Source organism: Schistocerca piceifrons, chromosome 3 (genome assembly GCF_021461385.2).
Source record: "Schistocerca piceifrons isolate TAMUIC-IGC-003096 chromosome 3, iqSchPice1.1, whole genome shotgun sequence".
Lineage (NCBI taxonomy): Eukaryota > Metazoa > Arthropoda > Insecta > Orthoptera > Acrididae > Schistocerca > Schistocerca piceifrons.
Window position 1 is genome coordinate 648,238,164 of NC_060140.1, and position 24,968 is coordinate 648,263,131.

Here is a 24,968-nt window from a genome sequence, read left to right on the forward strand (position 1 = left end):
ATTCATAATGCTGAGGTGGTTGTTGTTATCCTATGGTCTGATTTCTTATAATTAATGTATTTGTATACCTTTTTTAGCCTGGTGCATTTTTGGTCCCAAACAGACATACGTGGGCTATTCGTGTTTTCTTGACTACATCTCATCAGTGGCGTTTCGGTTTGTTTAATATAGCTGTGGCTCTGTGATCTTTAGTTTGCCATACACTGTATGGTTAATTTTATAATGGAGCTCTTACCATATACACGAATTTTTCGACGTCCACCTGATGACAGCTGTGCGGTTTGAATATGTCAAGTGATACTGCTGTGGTTCACAAGTTTTACTATGTGGCTCAAGATTACTGTCATATGTAGTCTCAAGTTACTACACTGGTTGTTTTATTCACTTGGTTTTTCTCATTTTTAGAAGGGTTTGATTTAGTGTGCGTTCGATTTTCTAAAGGCCTATCGTATGATTTTTTATTTTTTTTGTAATGTTTTGCATGTTCTGTTATAACTCTGTTATGTCAAAATAGTTACTTTCGATGCGTAAACTTGTCGTGTAAATAAAATAGCAACTTCTGGAATCATATGGCTGTTTGGTGATTGGTCTTTTGTAAAAAGAAGAGTCTCCTTTATATTGACACACAACAGGGTGAAGCAGACTCTACAATGTGTACAGGTGCCGCCCTTTGTGCAGCATCGTATAAACAGGCATCTGCACTTCCAAAAGCAACGTGTTCGCTTCCGAGTAAATACCGGAAGATCTCCTTGGTGTTGGCCCGCCCTGAGGGGGGGTTGTATCCCTACCTCCCTACCTCCTCAGTGGCGCGCGACGTTGTCAAATTTGTGCCCTTTGTACAGCATCGTATAAACAGGCATCTGCACTTCCAAAAGCAACGTGTTTGCTTCCGAGTAAATACCGGAAGATCTCCTTGGTGTTGGCCCGCCCTGAGGGGGGGTTGTATCCCTACCTCCCTACCTCCTCAGTGGCGCGCGACGTTGTCAAATTTGTACCCTTTGTACAGCATCGTATAAACAGGCATCTGCACTTCCAAAAGTAACGTGTTCGCTTCCGAGTAAATACCGGAAGATGTCCTTGGTGTTGGCCCACCCTGAGGGGGGGTTGTATCCCTACCTCCCTACCTCCTCAGTGGCGCACGACGTTGTCAAATTTGTGCCCTTTGTACAGCATCGTATAAACAGGCATCTGCACTTCCAAAAGCAACGTGTTCCCTTCCGAGTAAATACCGGAAGATCTCCTTGGTATTGTCCCGCCCGGGGGAGGGGGGGGGTTGTATCCCTACCTCCCCAGAGGCGCGCGATGTTGTCAAATTATTCCTAGCGCCGATCTCTGAGGGACGCGGACATGTGTTGCTATGTGAGAGTTGCTTGTTATGACTCTCTCTACCAGACGTCTTTTGTTTACGTTCATTTCAGAAACATCCTTAAAATTCGAACCCCTCGTCTTACTGACTCATAGAAAATCAGTATTTCGTATTCCGCAAGTCGACACACGGTACATGGAGGAGTGTACCTTCCACACTGCTAGTCACTGGTCCTGCAGTCTTCTACCAAACAGAATTCCTTCCTCCAAACGGTAAACTAACTACAGTGAACTCCCTTCGCCACTTTACCTTATGCTGCGAAGACTATTACGCCGCCCTAGGTGCTACTGCCACCTATTTCGTTCCTGCCGCTTACGCACTGCGTCTACAGTCTGTGTACGCATTGCGCACTCTCCGTCTACACTAGGGCCGGCACACCGTCCTAACGCGTATGCCAGCGCTCCTCATATACTCCTATGTCCCTACACCCTTTATGCTTCTTACTCTCTTGATTGGCTGCCTCCTGAAGAACCATAAAGCGAGTTCTCTCTGATGATTAGGCTCCGTTCAACACCACTGTAGTACTAATTCCTGACAGGTGAATTTCTCGATATATTTGTCACCCGGAAACCTCAAATATTCCTTCACAGAAAGACATCAGTACTTTGCAACTAACTTACCAAATCAGGTATTTTTTAATAGTCTAGAAGTTCCCGGAGTCACAAAGATTCTATAAGTACTCCCGGTACCGCACATCGCAGCAAACTTTACCATAGAGGGGTTAACTTCGCTTATTCGTCGTCCCTGCGGCTCTTGTAACAGTACCAGAACATAAGTCTACCTTATGGCATCACCATGTCGGTAAAAATTCACTCATGTCACTTTGTTTCACCAGGGAGATGTTATTCTCCCTGCGGCCTAGGAGCGGAAACCGAGCATTGTAGGTTTCCCCAGGAGCCTTTAACCAAAGAACGATACGTGCCAAATTGAAGCATACCATCCGATTATGAGCCCACTAGATGAAACATCACTAGGGGTGCCGTAGAATTTGTAATTACCAGAATTTGCTCCCATATTCCGGATTAAATTCCAAACCTCCCTGCAGTGTCACGTAAGTGAGGGATGTGTCGATGTTTGACGTTTCCTGTTACATAAAGATTTTAAAAATTAAGTAGTCTAAAAAAAAATGTTCAAATGTGTGTGAGATCTTATGGGAATTAACTGCTAAGGTCATCAGTCCCTAAGCTTACACACTACTTAACCTAAATTATCCTAAGGACAAACACACACACCCATGCCCGAGGGAGGACTCGAACCTCCACCGGACCAGCTGCACAGTCCATGACTGCAGCGCCCCAGACCGCTCGGCTGATCCCGCGCTGCTAAGTAGTCTAAAAAGACACTAAATGGGGAAGTTCTCCATACAGTCGACGAGAAATGTAGTATGTGCATGTTTCAGATATCAGAGAATCTCTTACACGTTACTAAATAAATACTTCTTTGTATGTGAGTCAGGATCTCTTTCTATATACTCATGCAGTCCAATGTTACACGGACGTTTCTTATATTTTTATACAACTTACCCAGTTCTGTCAAGGTCAGTACATGTGTCACTCTTGCCTTCATTTGTTTGGACTGCTGGTTCAAACGTGTTTCAAGAGTGACTCTCACGCAACATTCTTCAGAAGTATGTGTATCTCGCTCGTCGCTCAAGTAAATTATTCTGGAAAGGACATGCTGTTCCTTAAAGCATTAACTCCATGTGAATTCACTATCATGCTCCTCAAATAACTGTAGCACGATACTGACTTTGTGATATGGTTAGTTATGCTGATGGAAGATGCCACTGACGCCAAGGAAGCATTAAGAGATTTATATGGTCCATAGCAGTGTTCACGTAATTCACAGCAGTCATGGCTCCTTCGATTACTGGAACAGCTCTCATGGAATCCCTGGTGAATGTTTATCATAGCACAATTCTGCCTCCACTGGCCTTCGTAGATGGCATGAGTATTTGGTCAATGTTCCTTCTACCCCAAAGTACCATTATCAAAGATGGCGTCGATGACGTCATCCAATACAGCGGATTTTGGCGGGAAAGTGCTACGCCCCCTTCCCCCCGAAATATGGCAGGAAGCTCAAGTTCCAAAAGGATAATGCGTCGCACCTAAGAAAATGGTGGGAAAGGAGGGTCACTTGGGATACCTCCACTAATCTAAGTCACCCGACTGCCACCTCTTCCTATGAACTGGCGCCAAGTTTGAATTTTGACTGTAAATAAAGGTCAATTCGCTATCTCTGCTAAGCTAAGAAAATGGCGCAAAAGAAATGACACTTGTACTAATGTAAGTCGCCTGATCACCGCCTGCTCCTAAGGACTCGTGGGAAAAGGACTCGTCTAGTGCTGGACATAAGTCTTTATTTTGCCTGCACCAGTCTTTATTTAAACAATTTCATGCAGCACAGCCATCCAGTGAGTTGACAACTAGGTCCAGACTCCAACTAACCTAGTACACTGTATCACCACCAGAGGGCGCTCACATATGTGACGTAATCCAAGATGGTGGGGGTAAATGCCTGGAAACAGCATGTTCGCCATGAGGTCCAGACTCAAACTAACCTAGTACACAGTGCCACCACCAGAGGGTGCTGTCGTCCAAGATGGCGGCCATTACTTCAGGTGATGACGCAAGTACCATTATCCAAGGTGGCGGCAAACAGTGTGTTCACCATGAGGCCTAGTACATATTGCCACGTGACGTAATCCAAGATGACGTTCTGGGGTGAGGGATATGGCGGGAACCAAAAGGACCCCTTAATCCAGTCACGTGCTCGACTTCAGCCAATAGAGTGGTAGTATCTGGTGACATCACTGTAGGAGATATAGGCGAGGCTCAGCAGCTCTGGGGCCTCAGTCTTGTCCAGTCATGCAGCAAAAGCAGCAGCAGAAGAATAAGAACAATGAAGCATCAACAGCAGTTGCACTCCAGCACAGTCATGCACAACAGAATTAAACGGAAAAGTAAGCATCCCATATTACATCTCTCTCTCTGGCTAGCCTTATTACTATTATTATTCAAACTTTTCACATCTTGGTCTATATCTGATGCTTCCTCATCTTTGTTCAACAGGCTCGAGCACCAACATGCCAAGCTCTGCTGACACATCTGGACCAGTATCAATCTCAGCTCTGAACTTGTTGAGACCTGCAGCAAGAGCCTCCAGTGCGTCAGAATGAGTAGCGGCCACGTGGGATCCAGTAGCGCACGTAGCCCATTTGATGGAGCAGGCAAATGAGCATCTGTTGTCCGTCCCACTCATCGATTTGCGTGATGAGGACACGCGATCCGCCCCCGACACATCGAATGATGTCATTGGTGGTGTTAAACAACAAGATGGAGGTCAGTACTGGTCACCAACATATGACCCATCCCAGCAGAACACCCCTGTGATAGTGCAACCACAGAATGCAGATACTGCAGATAAGAAGGCTTCGAGTACACCTTCGCGTTTCACCTCCATATACAATTTAACTCCCAGTGGATCGAAACGTGTGAACATCGCTATAGAAGCGCATCTTGTCTAGGGGTTGCATGCGAGAATGGAGACTGAAAATGTAGCCAGGTGTGCTAAAGTGCCAATATACGAGTTAGACTGGAATGAAATATGTCATACAGAGCGCTACATAAATCAGCAGATGACTGCAGAGTATTATCCAACTCATTCTCCCCCACACATTCGCCTTACTGGAGTGACACTTTCTATTACAACAGGGTATGATGACTGTGCATTATGTGTGAAATCGGATGACAACTGCGTTTATCTAAGACATGCTTCAGATATGAAGTTATACGATCTGGACACTGCCATACGTCTTACACTGGACAGACTGAACCATTGGTTGCCTAGCATAGACTCTGAATACCATGATGTTGTAAACTCCCTACGAGTGCATAGTGTACGTGTTGACGATCTTAAGCAGCAACTCTGTTTGCGCATGAACGCTATACCTAAAGAGAAACAAATTAAATATGTGTGAAAAACCTGAGTTCTGTGAGGCACCTGTTGGCTTGAGAGAGATTCTTGCTGAATTTATTGCATCTTAAAAAGCTTTGTTTGGGAAATACTGTACAGGTGCGAAGAAGAAGATACATACAGATTGTAATGATATTCCTGAAATACTACACCATATGTACGATATTTAAATAAATAATTTATATATATATATATATATATATATATATATATGTCAAAACGTGTTTGCGTTTTATTTCATACATATCTCATTATAGTCAGTATTACAATTATTAATTTTTTTCAATGCTAGACGAGTTATTGAAAACCAAGACCAAATTCGAAAATACTTCTGTTTCGGCCGTCATATGGGTGCTGATGTATTTATCTAAGTCAGACATATTCCAGAATTCCCAAACAGTTGGTTAGGAATAACGCAAACCTCATTATAGCCTTCCAACAAGGCAACCTGAATTTAAAACACATTTACCAGGCACATGTCGGAACGGACATGTCGTTCAATGATTTTGTAAAGATATGTGCAGATTGCTGGAATCATTCACAGTATGAGTTTCTCGTTATTGATAAAACAAGAAAACTGAGTAAAGGTAGGTACCGGCGAAACTTTCAATAGTTTTTACATATACAGGGTGTTACATAAGGTACGGCTAAACTTTCAGGAAACATTCCTCACACACAAATAAAGAAAAGATGTTATGTGGACATGTGTCCGGAAACGCTTAATTTCCATGTTAGAGCTCATTTTAGTTTCGTCAGTATGTACTGTACTTCCTCCATTCACCGCCAGTTGGCTGAATTGAAGGAAGGTAATGTTGACTTCGGCGCTTGTGTTGACAAGCGACTCATTGCTCTACAGTACTAGCATCAAGCACATCAGTACGTAGCATCAACAGGTTAGTGTTCAACACGAACGTGGTTTTGCAGTCAGTGCAATATTTACAAACGCGGAGTTGGCAGATGCCCATTTGATGTATGGATTAGCACGGGGCAATAGCCGTGGCGTAGTATGTTTGTATCGAGACAGATTTCCAGAACGAAGGTGTCCCGACAGGAAGACGTTCGAAGCAATTGATCAGCGTCTTAGGGAGCACGGAACATTCCAGCCTATAACTCGTGACTGGGGAAGACCTAGAACGACGAGGACACCTGCAATGGAAGAGGCAATTCTTCATGCAGTTGACGATAACCCTAATGTCAGCGTCAGAGAAGTTGCTGCTGTACAAGGTAACGTTGACCACGTCACTGTATGGAGAGTGCTACGGGAGAACCAGTTGTTTCCGTACCATGTACAGCGTGTGCAGGCACTATCAGCAGCTGATTGGCCTCAAGGGGACACTTCTGCGAATGGTTCATTCAACAATGTGTCAATCCTCATTTCAGTGCAAATGTTCTCTTTACGGATGAGGCTTCATTCCAACGTGATCAAATTGTAAATTTTCACAATCAACATGTGTGGGCTGACGAGAATCCGCACGCAATTGTGCAATGACGTCATCAGCACCGATTTTCTGTGAACGTTTGGGCAGGCATTGTTGGTGATGTCTTGATTGGGCCCCATGTTCTTCTACCTACGCTCAATGGAGCACGTTATCATGATTTCATACGGGATACTCTACGTGTGCTGCTAGAACATGTGCCTTTACAAGTACGACACAACATGTGGTTCATGCACAATGGAGCTCCTGCAAATTTCAGTCGAAGTGTTCGTACGCTTCTCAACAACAGATTCGGTGACCGATGAATTGGTAGAGGCGGACCAATTCCATGGCCTCCACGCTCTCCTGACCTCAGCCCTCTTGACTTTCATTTATGGGGGCATTTGAAAGCTCTTGTCTACGCAACACCGGTACCAAATGTAGCGACTCTTCGTGCTCGTATTGTGGACGGCTGTGATACAATACGCCATTCTCCAGCGCATCAGGGATTCCATGCGACGCGGTGTGGCCGTGCGGTTCTAGGCGCTTCAGTCTGGAACTGCGTGACCGCTACGGTCGCAGGTTCGAATCCTGCCTCGGGCATGGATGTGTGTGATGTCCTTAGGTTAGTTAGGTTTAAGTAGTTCTAAGTTCTAGGGGACTGATGACCACAGATGTTAAGTCCCATAGTGCTCAGAGCCATTTGAACCATTTTTCCATGCGACGGAGGGTGGATGCATGTATCCTCGCTAACGGAGGACATTTTGTACGTTTCCTGTAACAAAGTGTTTGAAGTCGCGCTGGTACGTTCTGTTGCTGTGTGTTTCCATTCCATGATTAATGTGATTTGAAGAGAAGTAATAAAATGAGCTCTAACATGGAAAGTAAGCGTTTCCGGACACATGTCCACATAACATATTTTCTTTCTTTGTGTGTGAGGAATGTTTCCTGAAAGTTTGGCCGTACCTTTTTGTAACACCCTGTATAGCACGGTAAGAGAGGTCAGTACATCAGTTTTCGCTACAGCATGGACAAATTCGCGCGTATGTCTACTTCTCAACCTGAGAGGATGGGTGTCGACAGACAGAACATTCGCCTGTACATGGATGCGAAAATTAAGGCTATTGCGCATTAAGTTGTAGGTATGCGTATGAGCTAGAGACGTCTTACCGGACTCTTGTGAGCATGGTGAATGCGTTAAATGAGCTAGTTAATCAAGTCAGTAAGGAAGTAACCGACTTAACTGAAAATGTCGATGCTATTCAAAGGAAAATAGATGTTAACTTACTTGTTGTTGAGAAGGGCGATCAGGATCATAGTAAGAGGAGGAAGAAAATGACCAGATATATAAAGCCTCATGCTGCGGAGATGTCTGATTAGTATACACCGAGATGTCGATGAAGCAGAAAGTGATTCAGGCGCTTAAAGAAGTTCGTGAGAAATGACGTCTGCTGATGTGAGGGCATATGGATCGACAGCAAACACTAAAAGAGACCTTTAAGCCGGTTACTAAATCTCTCCAACAGCTCTCAGTAAAAACAAAAACACACGATAACGAGGGTGTTGCCATTGATGAATTCATTATTTGTCACCCCCCACCCCCCACTCAGATAGATAGAACATTCGGCGTTAGCAGGGGAAGACCGTACGCATCCTATAACTGTAACTGATGACACAATACAGATTGGTGATAGATGGTTTGAGAGACAACCCGGCTTAATAAATCTTATTTTCCTAAGACCTGCCAAAAACCTATAAATTATTCACTTAATGACAGGGAAACATACCATGAAATACCGCACATTACTGGTTTACAAAAGTTCACGAACAGCCTAAGCAACAAGAAATATAAAACCATTATAAAACCAATACTTGAAGCTGAAAACAACAGCAGCAGTGGTGATGTTATTGACATTGAGCATAAAGCAGTGATCAATCAAATGACGACCCCAACGAACTAATAGATCGACTGCAGCTGCTCATGGCATCAGCGGCTGCAGGTAATACAGCTCATTGGAATGAGGTTGTTTCAATAATCTCAAAGCTTAGAGAGAGAGGTATCATCCAATAAGTATGGAGACAGTAGTTCGAGAACTACTTAAACCAGCACGCAAAACATACCCTCGCACGCATGTTATTATTAAACGGTTGGATGACTTATGGCAAGCTGATCTTGTAGATATGAGGGAATATTCACATGAGAATAATGGATTCAAATATATTTTAATGGTTATTGATACATACTCCAAATCTGCCTGGGCATTACCTGTCAAAACAAAAACGGATAGAAACGTCGCGGATGTTTTTGAGCGTTTGCTACAGACAGGAACGAATCGATGCTGAGGGAACCTCCAAACCGATCACGGTGGGGAGTTCTACAATAGGTATTTCAAGTCCGTGGTGCAGTGGTATGGATTACATCACTACTCAACGTTCACTCACCTGAAGGCAAGTATCGTCGAACGTTTGAACAGAGCAATGAAAGATCGATTGTGGATGCATTTTAACTTTCGTGGCTCATACAAATTGACAGATGTCCTCCCAGAAATAACAGCTCAGTATAACCGAACCAAACGTATCACAATAAAAATGAGACCAATCGAAGTTCGTGATAATGGACTCATGCATACGGTGTACTATCGCATTAAAATGCTGGATCCATGCAAACCGAAATATAATGTAGGTGATTTTTTGCGTATCTCAAAACACAAGACGGCATTTGAGAAATCCTGCTTATTGAACCGGTCAACTGAGATATTTACAGTTTCAAAGGTGCAACGAACGAATCCTAGAACTTATATATTGAAGGCTAGTAAAGGTGAAGAAATTGCAGGCTGCTTCTGCACCGAGGAGTTGCAGAAAAGCTCAGAACCGGATATTTTTCTCGTGGAGAGAGTCATAAGACGTCGGGGATATAAAGTACTAGTCAAATGGCTTGGTTTTCCTGCTACACAAAACAGCTGGACAGATGCCGGCGGCCGGCCGGAGTGGCCGTGCTGTTCTAGGAGCTACAGTCTGGAGCCGAGCGACCGCTACGGTCGCAGGTTCGAATCCTGCCTCGGGAATGGATGTGTGTGATGTCCTTAGGTTAGTTAGGTTTAATTAGTTCTAAGTTCTAGGCGATTGATGACCTCAGAAGTTAAGTCACATAGCGCTCAGAGTCATTTAAACCATTTGATGCCGGCGATTTGCTATATAATGAGTGTGCATAGTCCACAACTATCACAGTAGTGTAACATGCGTGCTAGGAGACGCATAAGCGGAGGTGGTGGTATTCTAGACAAATTGCCAGTGGAATTACACGTCCCTGGGTATAACTACTGTGGACCTGGGACAAAGCTTCAGAAACGCTTGGCGCGAGGTGATGAGGGAGTTAATATGCTCGACAAAGCGTGTATGGAACACGACATCACATACGCTGCAAATAAAGATCTATCAAGTCGTCGGATTGCAGGTAGGGTTTTAGCGGATAAGGCTAAAACTATGCGAAGAAGAAAGGATGTTGGTGTACGTCAACACATGGCAGCATTTGCAGTTAATAAAACCATGCGTGGAGAAATTAAGTTGGGTTTAGGAGTGACGAAATTCAAGCGAGTTATGAATGCTGCACGTTTTGCACTAAACAAGAAGAATTTTAAGAAGGGCTGTTTGAAGAACTGTATCCTGACAACGATGTATGCAGCTAAAAACGCACTGAAGCAGAACGATGTGAGAAGAAGAAGAAGAAGAAGAAGAAGAAGAAGAAGAGGATCTGTTAAAGCACGCGCGACCGCTATGGTCGCAGGTTCGAATCCAGCTTCGGGCATGGATGTGTGTGAATGGAGTATTGCATTGATTGGACTGGAGATGTACAACAGCATCCCAAATATCACTGAGGCTAACAATAAACTGCATCTGGATATTAATGCCGGCCGCAGTTGCCGAGCGGTTCTAGGTGCTTCATCTGGAATTGCGCGACCGCTATGGTCGCAGGTTCGAATCCAGCCTCGGGCATGGATGTGTGTGAATGGAGTATTGCATTGATTGGACTGGAGATGTACAACAGCATCCCAAATATCACTGAGGCTAACAATAAACTGCATCTGGATATTAATGCCGGCCGCAGCTGCCGAGCGGTTCTAGGTGCTTCATGTGGAATCGCGCGACCGCTATGGTCGCAGGTTCGAATCCAGCCTCGGGCATGGATGTGTGTGATGTCCTTAGGTTAATTAGGTTTAAGTAGTTCGAAGTTCTAGGGGACTGATGACCTCAGATGTTAAGTCCCATAGTGCTCAGAGCAATTTGAACCTTTTTTTGATATTAATGGTGAAAAACATATTGTGGAAATAGAACTGGGTGCATACGATATCGACGATGTAAACGAAGTCTTGAAAGTCTGTAAAAGGTATTGAACTACGTGCAAACTTTAATATACTTAAATCTGAAATAAGGACTGTAAATGCAACGATTATCTTTAACGAGAAAGGTTCAATAGGGCGCCTGCTGGGTTTCACAAAAGGACAGATTTTGAAGAAGAATCCAAGTAAATTTTACAAGTCAGATTAGACAGTGGACATACTTCCAGTCAGCACAATCCATTTCGAGTGTAACATTGCAACGAACTCCTATCTCAACGATAGTCTGATTCATACTATTTGCGAATTCTTCCCCTCAGTTGCAATGGTGTATAAGATTGTCGAGACCCCTGCCAATGCAATATACCTTTCTGTGACAGCTCAGAGATTGGACTATTTGGAACTGCGTATTGTGGACCAGAATAATCAACTTGTCGGCTTTCGTGGCGAGGAAATCATTGTACGATTACATCTAAGGCAGGATAGGTGTACGGTATAAAACAAGTGCACGCAATCCACAGCATCACAATTCTCTACCGAACAGCAATGTGATAACACGTGCGAACTACGAGTTTCTTAAATCAGTTGGCCTGAAGCTGTGTGATGACGTCTTCACTCAATATAACCAGTCCAGTAGAGTATGATGAGAGAATTACGTCAGGAATACTTCTCTCATAAACCCTACACTTCAACCACGTTTAAAAGGAACGATGAAATCAGGATTGTCATCCAGCACCAAGACGCACTCACGCTTTCATGCAAGAGTTTCATATATCTGGAGGGGTCATGGGAGAAAACTGACGGCAGCGATACAGTTGGAGCCAAGCTGACACGTAACGCTTTAGCATTCCTGTTCCAAGAGATATGCTATGAACGCAACGGTTCTGAGATCGACCATACACGCAATATCAGCATAACATCAACCCTTAAAACATACATCTCGGCATCACCAGCGGATTTCCCAGGTTAGAAAATGCGGGATGGTTCATAGACGATGCAGAGAATAGAACTGTTGCAGAGTACAAGAGATTTATGGCCTGCATACCTCTTAAAATGCTTATGGGGACTTTGAGGACATGAGACAGAATATTACGAACACTAAACAGGAACTCATTCAGGTACGGAGTGCGACGGACAATAAGTCATACATTCAAGGAGCTCAAGAGGAGAATATGCTCATGATCAGCAAGATAATATGTAAAATGTCTCACATCAGTGTATCAGACGAGGAGCGTTTGAAGCTCTTAAAAGTCATGAATTCAGGGGCATTTCTGTCACTGACATTTTGTTCGTGGCAGATTTTCGAGTACCCAGTGTTACCGACAGCGAAAAGACAAACATGAGCTATTAAAACCTCCAGCCGTCTAGAGACACCTAGACTCATCATTTTATTGTTTTGACACCTACGTCCCTAGCAAGTAAGTTTATTGGTGATACTGTACCTGCCTCCATCTATGCATACATTCCACTGGAACTGTCTGACTCACTTACCACAACATTTGTGCGCTGTCACCAAGGGAGTAGGGAGTGCGCCACAGGACGCAGATTTATTTATTTAATCGTATGGCTAGAGCCCCCCGTCGGGCAGACCGTTCGCCGGGTGCCGGTCTTTCAATATGACGTCACTTCGGCGACATGGAGTCGATGAGGATGATAGGATGATGATGAGAACAGAGAAAATTCCCCGACCCAGCCGGGAACCGAACCCGGGTCCAGAGGATTGACAATCCGTCAAGCTGACCATTCAAGTACCGAGGGCGGACATGACATAGATGAAGGTGAGACCAACGACTGCAGACCTGTGCTATTAATACGTTCGCTTTCACATTCCTCGCCCCTCGCCTGCAGGGAAGTCTCTGAAAATTTGTGTATTCAAGGCGGTACGTCATGTAGCTGCGTGGTGCAATGCAGATGTAACTGCAGAGTGTTCAAACATGTATATTTTGACAAAAACATAATGATTAGTTTTTTTTAAATAAGAACAGCGACGTAGGGTAACGAATGTTTTTCCCTTTATTCATCTCAGTTCACTCCTTGAGTTTACAATTTAGTTTCTGATGTGCAATATATATATATATATATAGTTCTCGAGATACATTTCAGTTCAATGCAGAGATACTCTTAACTTATTATTATTGCTAGAATCCAACACATGTTGGATATTCATTGAAGGGAATGTCAGTTATAGAGCCACACTTAAAATCACTAAAGACCAAGAACTCTCATGGATATGACGGGGTATCTAGCAGAATACTGAAGTATTGTTCCATGTATGTTAGCCCAGTACTTAGCCATATCTGTAACTTTTCCTTTAGGAGTGGTCGGTTTCCTGACCGATTAAAGTACTCGGTAGTGAAGCCACTTTATAAAAAGGGAGACAGGGATAATGTTGATAATTATAGACCTATTTCTATGCCATCGGTGTTTGCTAAAGTTATCGAGAGGGTTGTATATACAAGGTTACTGCAGGATTTAAATTCACATAATTTGCTGTCAAATGTACAGTTTGGTTTTAGAAATGGCTTAACAACTGAAAATGCTATAGTCTCTTTTCTCTGTGAGGTTTTGGACGGATTAAATAAAAGGTTGCGAACGTTAGGTATTTTCTTTGATTTAACGAAGGCTTTTGACTGTGTTGACCACAAAATATTACTGCAGAAGTTGGAACATTATGGAGTAAGGGGAGTAGCTTACAATTGGTTTGCCTCTTACTTTAAGAACAGAAAGCAGAAGGTAATTCTCCGCAATATTGAGAGTGGTAATGATGTTCAGTCCCAATGGGGCACTGTTAAATGGGGCGTTCCCCAAGGATCAAGGTAATGATGTTCAGTCCCAATGGGGCACTGTTAAATGGGGCATTCCCCAAGGATCAGTGCTGTGGCCGCTGCTGTTTCTCATTTATATAAATGATATGCCTTCCAGTATTACAGGTGATTCAAAAATATTTCTGTTTGCTGATGACACCAGCTTGGTAGTGAAGGATCTTGTGTGTAATATTGAAACATTATCAAATAATGTAGTTCATGAAATAAGTTCGTGGCTTGTGGAAAATAATTTGATGCTAAATCACAGTAAGACTCAGTTTTTACAGTTTCTAACTCACAATTCAACAGGAACTTATATTTTAATCAGACAGAATGGGCATGTTATAAGCGAGACGGAACAATTCAAGTTCCTAGGCGTACAGATAGATAGTAAGCTGTTGTGGAAAGCCCATGTTCAGGATCTTGTTCAGAAACTAAATGCCACTTTCTTTACCATTTGAACAGTATCTGAAATAAGTGACATTTCAACACGAAAAGTAGTCTACTTCGCATATTTTCATACGCTTATGTCATATGGTATAATTTTTTGGGGTAATTCTTCTGATTCACAAAGGGTATTTTCGGCTAAAAAACTGGCTGTTCGAGCTATGTGTGGTGTAAGTTCGAAAACCTCTTGTCGACCCCTATTCAATAGTCTGGGAATTTTGACATTGCCCTCACAGTATATGTTTTCTTTAATGTCGTTTGTTGTTAGCAATATTAGCTTATTCCCAAGAGTTAGCAGCTTTCACTCAGTTAATACTAGGCAGAAATCAAATCTGCATGTGGAATGCACTTTCTTGACTCTTGTGCAGAAAGGAGTGCAGTATTCTGCTGCATCCATTTTCAATAAGCTACCACAAGAACTCAAAAATCTTAGCGGTAGCCCAAACGCTTTTTAGTCTAAACTGAAGAGTTTACTCATGGCTCACTCCTATTCTGTCGAGGAGCTCCTGGAAGAGCTAAAAAATTAAGCAAATTCCAGTGTTACATTCTTGATTTTCTTTATTTAAACTAACGATGTGTTGCCTGAATATGTTTCTTATATTTCATTTTATCTGTTTCTACAATCGTGTTATAATATCATGTATTGGCTCATTCCATGACCATGGAGACTTCTCCTTAATGTGGTCCCACTGAAAAATAAATAAATAAAATAAAAATAAAAAAACTAAAGCAGAGGTATTGACTAACTTACTTACATGCTAAATACTATTACTAAAGAAATTCAATCCCAACAGACTATATTGAACAGAGCTGCTATGTGAATTAACGTTCTCCTACTTAACTAGATGGCTATAAATTTTGTTTTGTTTTGAAGTAGACATTTTGCATGAAATAATTAATTAATTGATTGGCTCCAACTTATTGAGACAATATATATATATACACACACACACACACACACACACACATACACACACACACACACACATATATATATATATATATATATATATATATATATATATATATGTTATTAAAGTATTTCAATATTTCAATGATAAATTTATAATTTTTTTTCAGCACATTGTGGTTATATGTAAATAAAGTTGCAATAATTTTTTTTATTTTCCAGCACATGGTATATATATATATATATATATATATATATATATATAAAGACTTAATTTTTGTATTTGTTTATTTATTCTTTCAGCACATGTTGCTTATATATATATATATATATATATATATATATATATATATATATATATGTGTGTGTGTGTGTGTGTATGTGTGTGTATTTACACATTCATACATATTTTACACATACACATACACTTTCATACATATTTTTACACCCCCACATATGCACACACACTCACACCACACATCACACACACAACCAATAATTACACTATGATAAAAGAGCCATATTATTTGATGCATAAACCCCCTCACCCCATTCACACAGCCATTCTCTCTCTATCTCTCAATCAGAGTCCCTCACCCCTACTTTCACTTCAAGTAAATAGTGTGAGTATGGGAGAATTTCCACCCCATCTTCACAAATGACTTTTATCGTCTTGAGGAGACAATCCAACTTTAGATTGCAGTAAAGTGTACACTTTGTGACCTAATAATCAAATACTAATCTGCTGAACTATGTGTGGAGGAGTGTCTTCAGCGCTGTGACCATACAGGCACTGCATATAGTCTTCAACTCTTAGAGCTCAAGGTGCCACATGTCTAACACCCTTTGCCCACCTCTGGGTGCCCCCCTCTATTGTACGATATGCAAACATTTTGGACCTCAGTCCCACAAACTCTACAATCAGTAAACCATGCGCCTCGTCTTTCATGAGGCCGATAAGCTTCTTGTTCTTGGAACAACACCATAAGGATTATCGACCTCATAGCAAGACATGTCAAATTCCTTACTGTGGCACCTAATTACTTCATATGGATCACGGTTCTTGATCCAGTAGATAAAGCTGTCTGTATCCATATAAAGCAACTTTGGTTCCATGAAATGAGATTTCGTCGCAAACTCGTAGTGGAAGCGGTACATGTAGAATATGGAGATATCCAGTTCGTACATCCTCAGATAAATAGGCTTCATAAATTCTACTGCAGTCTTCGACATCTCCACAGCAACAAAGTTTTCATTGAAGATGGTGGCACACTTAAAATTTGGCCTGACGATACACTTTCTTACGCCATAACGCCCTTACCATGCAGTTCTAATCAAAATATCTCCTTAATTTCTTACATTCTGCATAGTTTTCCCGAAAATGGAATTGTTTTTCAAAATCACTACTCGCGACCACCCTCTTTTCGGTATTTAGTTCAATACACTCCCTCAACCAGGAGGATTGCTTGAAGGAGATAGCCCGGGTGTTTCGTTCCTAAGCTGAGGCACTGCTGGAGGTTATGATAATGGATAAAATACCTCTGCTTATCTCCAACAGTAGCCAACAGTTTAGGTATGGTGCTCCCTCACGGAATTTGTTGCTCTGGACATAACGGCAAGTCACTTGTCTCTCCATTCAAATTATTAGGATATGTGATGTCTGCCTCAAGCACATACCCCACAAAAGAATCGGCTGCAAGACCCATTATTTTTCCACCTAATCCCTTCAATTAGTTTTCGGGCACCCATCGAAACCCACCAACCGGCAGTGGCTGCATCATGGCGTACCCGTAAAAGTTGTTCACATCTAAGAACATAATGTAACTCGAATCAAGGGATGCATCAAAGCTGACACCCATCTGCGGGTTATTTGCCTTCGCATGCCTGTGAACGCATTGACAAAGTCCCCCATGGATACGACGCTCAAAAAATAGAAGCATTGCAGCATCAGTCAAATGTTCGATGCTCCACCCCTTTTTTTAAGCATAGCGTCCCAGAACAACCCAGGTGCCATGTAATAAAAGGTGGGGTCCAGAGAGTACGTGGCCATACATACACTCTGGAACTTTTTGAAAACATCTGCAAGCAAACGCACATTTGTGTCCGTGTGTAGTCTTGTGTATTCTACCAAACTGGGGATGTTGAATTCCCGCCAGACATTCACTGCATGCTCACAATCTGCTGCAGTTACGGCATCGCCTGTGAGAGTACTGGTAAATGCAGATATGGCGGGAAGGCTGCTTTCATTGAGTTTTGCCATGCTATCTACGTACTCGTATGGGAGAACTCCTTTCCTAGTCGCAAGCTGGAACTTTTCCTCATCAGGAAATGCACATCGAGTGATATGCTTATCATTCCGAGGTAAAGTTTCAACGAGTTTCTAGAGTGAAGTCTGCATAAAGCATAAAGAGGCAAGGATGCGGAGTGTAATTTTTCGCATCATTCGTTTTGAGAAATAAATGCACTTCTCAACACTTTCACGGAGGACACTGACCTGATCATTCTTCATACCGAAATTAACGAAGTGCTCAACTTGAAAATTAGCGTCATACCCACTCAAATTATAAAAAAAAGACAGGTATGTGCCGTCGTAACTTAAACTTCAAATTTCAGGCATTATGAGCTGCACCACAGAACTGTCCTATAAGATGGCAATGCTCTCTACGGGGAGTTTCCGCTTTTCTATATAATGGTAACCCACAAATGTGACAATTAACCGCCTTCTCATACACTTCATCATCTTCCTTTCATTTGGCCATGTAAATGTTTGTGCTGTAGAGCTTATCAACTTCCCATGGAAGATTTTCAAGCTCAGTGAGAAGCCAAACTGTAGGATCGTCCCCGACATAAGACTGGTAGCGGTTAATTTTAGGATCATGTCCGCCTGCAACTTGGAACGCTGCTGCATAAGGTACGTGTTTTTGTGTGAAGGTTGTATGTGAGGCTAAGGGGTTCCCTTCACAATGAGTAATAGGAGCCAGCACGCATTCAAAGTTGGTGTACACTACAAAAGGACATCGCTGCTGGTGGTGAGCATTTTGAAATTTAATGAAGTTATTTTCCTCTGTGGGCATAATAACACGTACCGGGTCCATGGAAGCACAATCTAATAGATGTACCTAGCTAAAAACTCTTCTGATGAAATATAATTCAGACAACTTAAACAAATATGCTTTTTATAGTGATTTTTTGATAGTTGGGAGGAAAGGAGTCGGGACATATCTTTGATCCAAACATAGTGATAATTATCACCTTCAGAGAAGAGCAGCATGTTTACATGCAGCTCTCGCTCACCTGCAAATTTTGAGGAATGGAGGGGGCCGACGATGGTGTGCTTGTCTTGCTCATCTGATTGTCGTTATTCTTCTCCAGACCATAAATGTGAACCGATATGCCGGTATTCTGCGCCTCAAATTTAGGTATGTCCTAGATCTTTATGGGGAACTCTATACCATCAAAGTTAAAAGATGTCTTAATATCATGGACTTCATAACTGTTCGGTCACTCAGGATGACCTCTCTAATTGTGCTTTCTCTCTCTAACCAGGATTGACCATGAAAAACAAGCATTATCATATGGATTTTCGGCATTAATGTATGCATTCTTGGTAGCTGTATCTTTAGGGAGCTTAATATAACTGGACTCTCCATTTACCAGATCATAGACACGTATATGGATGTCAAGGTGTGGTTTATGGCTAAGCGCTTTAGCTGACCCGCATAATTACATCTTGGAAAATCGTGCCATAATAGCGCTCAAGGTGGATTCATGATACCACTCAGCAATAGATGTGGTAAAAGAAAGAACGCCATTAATGCCCTATATATAGTGCAGAGTTGTAGTCTCTGCATCACCTGGATGTTTACATGGGTGATTCAACTCACAGCATAGTACTGCAATGCATTTAATGGCTTTAAATCTCGGATACTCTAGGACTTTGAGGAGTTCAGTCTCCAAGACAGAGAGGCACACTTCTAAAATCCAACAGGACTGTGGTACCCTCCTGGATCCTCAATCCTTGTGAATGAGATGCACCCCTCAAAAGCCCTAGCAACAGCTGAGTATTCTAGAGGGATCATTATACGGTTATTATGATGTCCTTCACTATTAATAGGATGGGGGAGAGCACTACCGCTAGCCATAAGTTCAAATGTGTGTGAAATCTTATGGGACTTAACTGCTAAGGTCATCAGTCCCTAACCTTACACACTACTTAACCTAAATTATACTAAGGGCAAACACACACACCCATGCCCGAGGGTAGCCATATGTTAATCAATATCACTAGTACTACTACTACTGCAACTAGGAGTTCAGCCCATCGATGATGATGCTGGTGAGGGTGCATCAGCTATTGGGAGGGGTATGCGTCTTGCTACACACACCTTTCATTGACGGTAGGGGCGAATTGTCTGAGGAAGTGGAGGCAGTGTTGCTCGGTGGGAACAACCGGGCTGCGGCGATGGCCTGCAGGGTCTGATGTCTCCATTACCGACTGGTGAGGTGGGAGACATATGCCCTTGTTCGTCTTCTTGTGCCAGCTGAGTTGCCCATACGTGCCAGAGGGCTTGTGGGGCTACAGGGCAGGTGCTGCTGCCACCTCTCGCGCAGCTGTGATTGGCGCTATATACAGTGCAGCATGTCTCTGTGTCGGAAAATTCCCGCCCCTGCAAGTACTGCTCTAGATACACGATGTACTTCGTGTGATATATGAAGATAGTAACTGTTTTCGAAAGAACATATACCATTGATGACCATGCAGCTTCTCTAGAGTAAATGATAATTAATTGAAACCCTCAGCTGTCGACAGGTGTTGTTGATATACCTTGATGGGGACAGTTGAAAATGTGTGACCCAACTAGGACTCGAGATCTCACATTTGAGATGTCCCCATCAAGGTGTATCAACAACACCTATCGGCAGCTGAGGTTTTCAATTAATTATCATTTACTCTAGAGAAGCTGCATGGTCATCAATGATATCTGTTCTTTTGAGAACAGTTACTGTCTTCATATATAGTTAAAAGGCTACCCAGCCATTGACCTTTGTCTGTGTGAATGCGCACAGGTTGCCCGAACTCTTACGGGAAACGTCACCATGGTGTGCGCGAGTAATAAGTGGATGAGCAAATATCTATTAGGAACATTACATATGTAGATTGTGAACAGTTGGAAATGTGTCTCATGGGAAGCGTGCAAAGTATAAGTCCCTGCAGTCGCGTTATTCATCTGTGTACTCAGTGGCTCAGATGGATAGAGCGTCTGCCATGTAAGCAGGAGATCCTGGGTTCGCGTCGCAGTCGGGGCACACATTTTCAGCTGTCCCTATCAAGGTATATCTACAACACCTGTCGGCAGCTGAGGGTTTCAATTAATTATCATTTGTTCATGTGATGTGCCTGTAACATAAATAAGAAAAAATTAAGTTTAATTATCTAGATTTGAAACAATAAATAAGAAGACTAAATAAGAGTAATTATTTGCTGTAATGATGAGGTTCAAAAAATATTCACCTTGTCCACTCTGGCTTCATGACTTGAGCAACTCATCAGCACATTCAGTGAGGTCTCCCACCCACTCAGGTATATCTGCTACCTCATCTTTAAGGGCCATGAGCTCTTCTTCTTCATCCACAGCGGTCGCCATCTAATGAACCCGATCAGGGATTTCACCCCCGCCTTGCTCTGCTTGCATGACACTCTCAGTGGCTCCCTCCCTATGCATTGAATCATCTAGAAAGAAATGAAAAGAGTATGTCTCAGACAGCTCAATCTAAGCACTTGGAAAACCAATACATATTACACAAAATTATTTCATCTAAGAACTACGTTTTACAAATGAACTTACATTCACGCTGTGCTCCAGCCCTCTCGACCTCTAGCTGATGGGCTAGCTCAGCTAAAATGCGAGGCATGAATTCTAGAAAGACGGAAAAGACTGAGTATAATATCCAGTATGGAAAAAAAATCTCTGCAGCATGCACACACACACACACACACACACACACACACACACACACACACACACAATCTTAAAGGGCGCAGCAGTCTGTGGACTGTGGCCCAAACAGATATAACACATAACACAGAGATAGAATCTGTTAAAGGGCGCAGCAGTCTGTGGACTGTGGTCGAAAAAGATATAAAACACACAGTCCATTAAAGGGCGCAGCAGTCTGGGTAGACTGTGGTACAAAACAGATATAACACACACAATCCATTAAAGGACGCTGCCGTCTGTGTAGACTGTGGTCCAAAACAGATATAATACACAATCCGTTAAAGGGTGTATCAGTCTATGTACTGCGCCCAAAACAGATATTTGATAAACACAGAAAACACATAACACAGAATCTGTTAAAGGGCGAAGTAGTCAGTGGACTGTGACTCAAACGGATATTTGAACACTGAAAAAGTACTTACGAGGTAATTGATCTTAATCTCCTCGACGGCTTTTGCAGCAGCTGCAGCTGCTGTCGCTGCTGGTGCTGCTGGTACACTTCTTGATGATGGTGAAATTACAATGATTTACCTGTGACAAACTCGTAGAACTACAGAAACAGACTGAGGGCGAGTTTGGTTGTGCTTTGGCTTATATAACTTTTATGACGTCGAATCACGTCACTGATGCAGTAGCCAATAGGAGCTACGTCATGAATGAATGATGACTGCGTTCCTGTTTGCCGCCATCTTGTGTAATGGTACTCGCATCATCAGCTGACGTCACAGCAGCGCTCTCTGGTGGTGACAATATGTACTAGGCCTCATGGTGAACACACTGTTTGCCGCCATCTTGGGTAACGGTACTTGCATCATCACCTGACATCATGGCCACCATCTTGGACTACAGCGCCCTCTGGTGGTGGCACTGTAAACTAGGTCAGTTTGGCTCCAGACCTCGTCATGAAATCACTGTTTCCAGCCATTTCCCACCACCATCTTGGATTACGTCACAGATGAGAGTGCCCTTTGGTGGTGGTACTGTGTACTAGGTCAGTTGGAGTCTGGACATCATGGTGAACACACTGGATGGCTGTGCTGCATGAAATTGTTTAAATAAAGACTGGTGCATGCAAAATAAAGACTTATGTCCAGCATTGGTTGCGTCCTTTTCCCACGAATCCTTAGGAGGAGGTGGGGGTCAGGTGACTTAGGTTAGTCCAAGTGTCCTTTCTTTTGCCCCATTTTCTTAGCTTAGTAGAGATATGCGAATTGACCATTATTTACAGTCAAAATTCAAACTTGGTGCCAGTTCATAGGATGAGGTGGCGGTCGGGTGACAGGTTAGTGGAGGTAGCCCAAGTGACCTTTCTTTCCCGCCATTTTCTTAGGTGTGATGCATTATCCTGTTGGAATTTGAACTTACCGCCATTGTTCTGTGTGAGTGGAGGGGAGGGGTGCGTGGCAGTTTCCCGCCAAAAGCCTCCATCTTGTATGACGTCACTGCCGCCATCTTGGATGATGTCATCGCCGCCATATTCGATGACAGTACTTTGAGGTAGAACAAATGTTGTTCCAATACTGGCATGGTACATATTTCGAACTGTTCTCCTGGACGATGGAGTGTGGACATGAATGTCAATCAGAGTACTCGTTTAATTTGATTCCAATCTCTATGGACTCATGTGCACTGCAGTTGTAATTGATTGTATTGATGGGTCAATTCGTGGATACTGAAGGTCACCTGGTGTGGTGCCCCATGTTCAACAATATGTGGTGAACAGTATGCAGCGAAACGATTGCTGGTGCACAAGCATTGTAGTCTGTTGTCATATCTGTCACAGATCGCCGCCTTTCCTGTTTTATAGAGCGGAAAAACCTCTGTCCTTCACGTTCTTTAAAGAGGCATGGACATCCCGAACCTTGTCGCTTCCCGTGCTTTCACCTTTGTTTAACCACTCTCTGCATGTGCTCAGAGCATGCGATATGATCCCTCTCAAGTTCGGGGCCGCAACATTGTACTGTGTGTGAAGGTCGCTGACATCAGTAGATTTTCCCTTTTGCAAACAGTATCGTCACTCAATTAATTCCGCATACATCTCTGTTAGTTAAAATACACTGCCCAGTCACATAAATGCGACTATCAGTCAAAAGCCTAAATAAACGTCTTTTGCAGTCTGTGTCACAGTGAGACGTGCAGGAAGAAAGTCAGTGAGATTGTGGACAGTACCGACAGGGATGTGGAGATGTGCCGATTCCAGTGCCGGTTCTCGGTTGAGGATCTGTGGGGTGAAAAGACCGACAGAGGTGGCAGCACAGATTCCCAATTGGGTTTACAACTGGGGATTTCTATGGATAGAGAAGTACGATAAACCCATCCTGGTGCTCCTTGAACCAGGAGCAATCACTTTTAGCCATCTAATGTGATACATTGCATTGCCCTGTTGCAAGGTGCCATTGTACCAAGGAAAAATAACTAGAAGATAGGGGGGGGGGGGGGGGCATGGTCAACAGGGATAGATGCATACTTCTGTTGATCTATTGTGTCTTTCGGAATAACGAGACCATCCAGGGAATGTCACGAAACACTCTGCAGAACACAACACTCTGATGATTGTTGCAGGGTGTTTTCTTTCTGACGTTTCTCTCCATAATGCCCTCAGCAGTTGCGCGTTTATTCATCCATACACATCACCATAGTAGTCGTTCATCCCTGTCATTTATGGCCCATGGTGCACGGTAGTTGCCTCGACACCAGTTTTATGTAGCACCATTGGAAATTTGGAAATTTGTGGTACAGTCTTAAGGGACCAAACTGCTGAGGTCATTGGTCCCTAAGACTACAAACTACTTAATCTAACTTAAACTAACTTACGCTAAGGGCAACACACAGACCGATGCCCGAAGGAAGACTCGAACGTCTGTCAGGGAATCGCAAAAATCCGTGGCAAAACCGTAGATGACTGGAAAACCGTGGCTTGGTCCGATGAGTGGAAATTTGAGTTGGTAAGAGCTAATGGTATCGTTCGAGTGTGGCACACGCCCCCAAGCCAAGGACTGAAGCTTTCAACAAGGTACTCTGTAAGTTGGTGGTGGCTCCCGGTCGCAGGTTCGAATCCTGCCTCGGGCATGGATGTGTGTGATGTCCATAGGTTAGTTAGGTTTAAGTAGTCCTAAGTCTAGGGGACTGATGACCTGAGATGTTAAGTCCCATAGTGCTTAGAGCCATTTGAACCATTTTGGTGGTGGCTCCTTAATGATGTGTACTGGGTTTTTGTCGAATGGACTGGATCGTTCGGTTTAACTGAACCAATCAATGACATAAAATGATTGTGTTTGGCTACTTGTAGACCTTTTGCAGCCATTCATAGACTTCACATTCGAAACAATGATGGAATTTTTATGGCTGACGCTGCGCAATGTCACTAGGCCACAATTGTTACCAATTGGTTTGAAGAACATTCTGGACAGTTCGAGAAAATGATATGGGCAACGATATGGCCCGACGTGAAGCCTATTGAACTCTTATGGGATATATCTGTCCTGCACCAGCAACACTTAAGCAATCATGGACGGCTATAGAGGCAACATGGCACAGTATTTCTACAGTGACTTCCAACGACTTGTTTAGTCCATGCTACATGGAGGTAGCTGCGCTACACTGGGCCAAAGTAGGTCGGTCACAGTGTTACGGGGCGCCCCATAACTTTACTCACCTCAGCGTACGTGCCCTCCACTGGTAGTGTGGCCACATGCTGTCTGTGAGTCGTTATTGCAGA

At 43.1% G+C, this 24,968-nt stretch overlaps 1 protein-coding gene across 1 annotated transcript in view; it reads left to right on the forward strand.

Annotated features, from left to right (window-relative positions):
* Nucleotides 1–24,968, forward strand: part of LOC124788930 (trypsin delta-like) — a 47,311-nt gene that overhangs the window by 21,136 nt on the left and 1,207 nt on the right. The window lies entirely within an intron of this gene.